The following is a 6,630-nucleotide window of genomic DNA, read 5'->3' on the forward strand; positions in this document are numbered from 1 at the left end:
TTGGCATTCAGAAGTGAGATAAAGTTGTGTCACAATAGGAGCATATGCAAAACAGGAGAGCTTACCTGATATCATGCAGTAAGGTGTAGCTAGAAATGATAGGTATTGGTAAATATAAGAATCATGGAACTGGTTGTTAGGAAATGGCTACATGTAACCTCTTTTTGGTGCAGTTGCTTTCTTGGTCGATGGCTTTTTAAAATTTGTGTGTGAGAAACTCCAAAAAAGCAACCTCACTGTTATCTGATATTATTCATTAGCCTTGACACAATATTTAATACAATGGTGAAATTCAAAATTTTTAACTAACGGGTCTGTGGGCTTCGCTTGATGGGCATGGCAGGGGAAGGATACTGCCAAATCTCCATTCCCACCCCCTCCAGGGGAAAGATACTGCAAAGTCTCCATTCCCACTCCACTCAAGGGGAAGGATATTGCAAAATCTCCACTCCCATCCCACTCTGCAACCAGCCAGAGGTGGTATTTGCCAGTTCTCTGAACTATTCAAAATTTCCGCTACTGGTTTTCCAGAACCTGTCAGAACTTGCTGAATTTCACCCCTGATTTAATACTAATTCTTTATACATTCTGTTTCAGAACATACACATTTAGTTCAGAGTGAAATACGTTGAAGAGCAGAATGAACCAAAATATCGACATTATCAGTTGTTTTTGATAAATGCTAGAAATGAAGAAAATAAATACTGAAATCCTTGAGACAGCACATAATGTGGTCAGTAACGCATAATAAGCATTATCCCTGCACGTTATCATACTTGGATTGCATTGTGGAATTCTTAGAAGTATACCAAATCCATTGCACAGTTCAGAAATTATTACCAGATACAATTCAATAAAATGATCTGAATAGGGATGTGAGAAAGAGCAGCTGAGGACATTTAATCTCTGGACTATCTTCAGTGTTGAAGATTACAGGCAACTTATCTTGGCCCAAACTGATGATAGTATTATTTAGTGGCAACCTTTTAATGATTAATGGTGAAGAACACAATGAAAAATTGTGTATCTTACCAAGTCATTCAGGGTTCTAAGTCCTAAATATGCTTGTAGAATTAAAATAGCTTGTATTCAAGCTATTTTGTTAAAGACGGACCATAATCAAAAATCTAAAAGTTCACAATATTAAGATTAACAACATTTAGAATGTGTCATAGTAAAATTATTCAATATACAACAAAATTCTTACATAAAACTGTATAGGTTGTCTGCATGTTCCTGGATTTTTCTCTGGACAGGAGCAAACAGTGGATACAAGGAAAAAAAGATTTGAAAAATAAACCAACCTATCCAGTCCCAGCATGTTCTGAGACAATAATGCCTTATTAGCATATTTGTGTCAGACAAAGGAATCACTACAATGTTTGCTTAACCTTTTCATGGTGAGAGAAGCAAGTGTTTTCTCCAAGAATCATAGCAAAAATTAAGTTCCTGAGTATGTTTGGAAAGGTAAACATTTCTGTGTACTAGGCACAGAGTCAGCATCATTTGGCTGGGTAAACTGCAGCCCCCCCCCAAAAGTATCTTTAAAAGCAAATCTGTAAAGTAACAAAGCAGTTTGGTTCTTATTAAATTCATGCTATATAAAAATAGCTTGTTAGATATTAAAATGCATGCTCGAAAAACAGTCTGCTGTAATTGTGTGTTCATCACATCCTTAATTTCAGACTTTCTATTTTCAATAGAAAGTTAGCTCAATTGTTTTTTTAATATGATTTTGTTAAGGATAGTTAAGATTTCCTAGATGAGCACAGAGTATATAGTAATTATAGTGAGTTGTGGGGTGGTCGGTATTGTCCAGAATTCCTAGTAGTGTCTTCCAATCCCAGATCGCTACTGCAAGTTTTTGCAAGAGCTCTGTGGTTTCATTGATGTAAAATATAACTTTACAATTCTTCAACAACACAGCTAATGGAAAATGTCTTGTTCTTGTAAGAAAGTTTCTTGTTCTTGTAAGAAAGACTTAGGTGAGAAATAAAAAAAAACCCTGATTATATCTTCAGTTAGCGTGAATTCCTGGGGAGAGTGGCAAGCAAAAGAGCAGCAGAAACATTAAGATGGTTTTCTGAAGGAATCTCATTGAGGGAACTTCAGTTTGCAGGTCGCAGATTGGCTGCTTGGAGTACATATATTGCTAATTTCTGTTCTTCAATCTCACCTCCTCCACCATCCAATCCTGCAAATAATAGTAATTTCATTTAAACAGAGTTGCTTACTCTGCTTTTCCCCAGTGCTATTGTTTGCTTCCACCTAACAGCACAACTGTTGGTGTGAAAATGGGAGTGGACAGTGACATTCAGTACAATCTTCATCCTGTATCTTATGGATAACATACTACTTCCATCCAGCCATTTCAAGTGTTATAGAATTGACAAGATAATTTGTATTGTTGACTCTTCACGTTTCCTTTTCAATGGTTAAAAAAATATGTCTCTTGCAAATATTGATAGTTATTGATTATATCCAAAAGTTGTAGCTCTAAAAGTAAGCCAATGGTTCTAAAAGTTTGCAGTCCCAGCTTCCTTTCCATCTTTCATTATTTTCCAAGACCCCAAAGCACTGCATAGAATACATCTACTTTTTAAAAAATCTGTTGTTCTTCTTTTCTATTTGTCTTAGAAAGGTTGCGCTAATAATTCTGATTCAAAGTTGTACAGATTAATATGTTGGATCTCATGAGTGCTACTTTGTTTCTTTAGGTAAAAGGTGAATGAGAGCTATGCTGACCGAAATTCAAAATTCATGACTAAATGGTTTTCTTGGTGCAAAAAAAGCTCCAAATGAAGGAAATTTCCCACAAAGCATAGATGACTAACTTTGGTCATGTTTGCCTGGACTTACAACCTCCTCATTTTTCAGAGGAAAGTAGCAATAGTTAGCTTTGTAAATCATTGGCATTCAGGTGTGATGATGGAAGTCAGAATTGATGGAGGAGGACACTGTTCTGCACATTAATATTGGAGGTGTTATACTCATCAAAACTATAGAAGATTAGTGAATATGATCCATAACAAAGAGAAGTGAAATCTTTAATCTCATCAAGAAATAAAATAAAGATTTCAAAGGCAGAATTTAATCACGTTTATAACACATCTTTTAATATTCCATTCAAGATTATGCGTTTTCTTAAGAATAAATGGCTAAGAGCTTGGCTTTCAAATGCAATCAGCCACATTCTATTTTCACTTTTCTCTGACAGATGAGTTGAAGAGTTTATTATGTTAGTAATTTTCACAAAGAGCACTAAACCACTTTCAGATGATAATTTTCAGTTCTAGTCAGTTCCCATAAGGGTTGAACTGGTGACATATGAAAGACTGGCATATAATAGCAAAATTCTTGCCATCCAGTTATCTGAAAATGAAGTATTACTTCTTTTAAATATGACATAAAGGATGACAAAATTTAATATCCTTTTGCAAGAGAAAATGAGAAATATAATTGTTATAATAATGCCTTAGAAATAGGTCTGGGGAAAAAAGTGATTATTCATTCTGTTCACACACAACATATTTATTTTTTCATACATAGGTGACTTCTTTGATCTAGAAAGGATTTTGATACCAACTGATCCATACACAGAGAGAAGGCAGAGTTAAATTTCAGAACTGAACAAGGGATGCTGAAAAAGAACTCTTAAGAGAATGTAAAGACAAAAAAAATGTATGAAAGGACATGTTAGAATTACATTATATTATTTAAAACAATAACAATATACTTTATTACCCTAATAGCACATCATCTAGAAAATGGGTGGAGGACCAATGGTTCCCTACATATTGGACTACCATTCTGTTAAAATTGAACTATTATCAAAGTGTACAAAGGATAGCAGTATTTGAACATTAGTTATATAGTAGTCCTTGATGTATGACTAATTGAGCCCAGAATTGCGGTTGTGAATTTTTGTGATTATAAGTCAAGGCATCATGTGATTGGACTTGATTTCCCCCTCCACTTTTTTTGTGGCAGTTGTTAAGCAAATTCCACAGTCATTAAGTGAATGCCATAGTCATTAAGCAAATCAGCTGTCCCCAATACTTCCAGCAACCATTTTGCTGGAAATTGGAAGTGAATGCCCAAAACCAGCCAAAAAATTACAACAAATTTCAGTAACGTGGTCATGGGATGCTGCAAACAGCTGTAAAGATGAGTCAGTTACCAAATACCCAAAACGTGTTCACATGACTGATGGTAGTCTTGATGGTGGTGATGCAGCTATTGTAACTGAACAATTGTTAATTGACCAGTTGTAAGTCAAGGACTAGAATAGCAATAGCACTATACCGCTTAATAGTGCTTTTACAGCCCTCTCTAAGCGGTTTACAGAGTCAGCATATGGCCCCCAACAGTCTGGGTCCTCATTTTATCCACCTCGGAAAGATGGAAGGCTGAGTCAACTTTGAGCCGGTGAGAATCGAACTGCCAAACTGCAGTAGCCCACAATACTGCATTCTTAATCACTGTGCCACTTTGTATGTACTACCTATATTGACCTGTAGCTATTAAGAAATAACAAAGTCTTTCAGGACCATTAGCTTGTTTGGCATCTGGACCTTCTGCAAACTATTGTTTTCTTCCAGAAATAATTTCTCTTGCTTGATTATATCAGTATTTCTTAACCTCTGTAACTTCAAGATGAGTTAACTTCAACTCACAGAAGTATCCAGCCAGAATAGATTATTATCAGCTAACTATTTTGCTCCTCTCCCTCAATGTTACATCTTTCCTTCCATTCATATACAGTGTTTCCCTATATAGTTTCTCTGTATAATTTCTTTGTATGGAGTAATTGGCCAGTACATAGCTCAACATTATTTCATCAAATTTTTACTATTTTTTGATTTTCCTGATGGCAGTTGAAATATCAAAGCTAATGTGAAGTTAATAAATAGTTGTTTAATATAATTAAGATATTAGTGATAGATGTCTCAAAGGTACTGTTTTTTTTTTAAAGGCAACTGGACTGTTTTTCGTTGAGCAAGGAGAAGACGTTTTGCTTCTCATTCAAGAAGCTTCATCAATTGTGACTGTGTGGTGGGGGGGGGGATGGAAGGATAGCTTCTGACAGGATGGTAGGGCGGAGTGGAAGGATTACAGTCATCTGGTCATTAGCACTCTCTCTGAGAGCCGTTGAGCTACTTGGGAGTTTATCTTTGCTGTGAATATGTTCCCTTAGAACACAATACTCTATATATCTATTCAGAAGTGAAGGAAAGGTTAAAAAAACTGCAGAGAAAGTATAACTGTAGAATATAGATATAAGGTGAAATATAAGCTAAGTTTCAGAGAAGAGATATTAGTAAGCATAAGGAAGAGACCTGTCAACAGGTATAGAATAGCAAAAAACTTACTTTAGCACAGGAAACAGTGAATGAACATGACAGTGTTGGCAAATAATCTTAGAACACTGAAGTGTGAGAACTACAAAATACAAACAGAAAGGAATTTTTGATGGAGAGCAGAAATTTATAGATATACACAGGAAAAAATCAGACTCAGCAGTATCGATGACTGCCCAAAGAATCAATCTGGATTAAAGCCATTTGTAAAATAAGATTTTTGAAATACAAAATGAGATTAAATAGTGATTTCTTTCCAAGAGTTATACAATATCTTTGTGCTATTATCAACAAGTTGTGATATTATCTTCATTCGTAAAAAGATGTTTTACCTAATTTAAACAAAAATGAAAAGCAATGCATTTTCTCTAAATCTGCATTTTTTGTAAGTGTCCTAAGAAAGCACACTTTTATTTCTAATCTGGTTATGATGTTCAGTGAAGAGGGCAGATAAATCAAAGGAGTTATTAGAGGGCAATTATCTAACTCTAACTATTGACATTAAGCTAAACAGTGTTAAACTTTCATTACTCTACTTATTATTCTTCTAGATAAGAAATATTCACAGTCATTGCTTGGCTTATTCCCAAATGGAAATAGGAATGCGGTCAGTCATGAAGTGCCATGGTCAATATCAAATCAGTTTTAAGTTCTACATTCTACATTGCATAGTATTTCTACCAGCCTTAATTCTAGTCTAGAATAAAATGTATTTCTCATTTCACCAGATTTTTACAGCTTATTAGCAACAAATGTTAAGGCAAACTATAATTTATGTACCTCTTTATGGAATTTTAAAAAACAAGTGTCTTAAGCAGTCATGAGAGCAATAATGCTATATGGGGGGAAGACCTAAACTCAAAATATTTTTTCACTATGCAGCATCCTGAAAGCAATCTTGCAGGTTATCTCATTAGTTATTCATACTGAATTTATTTCCTTCACTTCTTACTTAACACCTAGAAGTGTCACATTATGCAAATGACTATGGGTCAATTATACTTAACTGCAATAGTGTTCCTGAGGCATATAATTTTTAAAACATAGAAATATTCCATACAGTTGTTAAACATTTTCGTTCACTTATGTCAGTTTCTTAGATGATTTACATCCTATATTTTAAGTTAATCGGTATTGGTGATGTTCATAAATTGTACTGTTAAAGTATCTTCCAAGAATTGGAGTTTTAATATTACTCAAAAAAATAACACAACCTTATTAAAACCTTTTAAATTCAAATTTTATGCATCAGCAATTTTTCCTTTCCAAT

Source organism: Natrix helvetica (genome assembly GCF_964273705.1).
Source record: "Natrix helvetica genome assembly, chromosome: 1".
NCBI lineage: Eukaryota > Metazoa > Chordata > Lepidosauria > Squamata > Natricidae > Natrix > Natrix helvetica.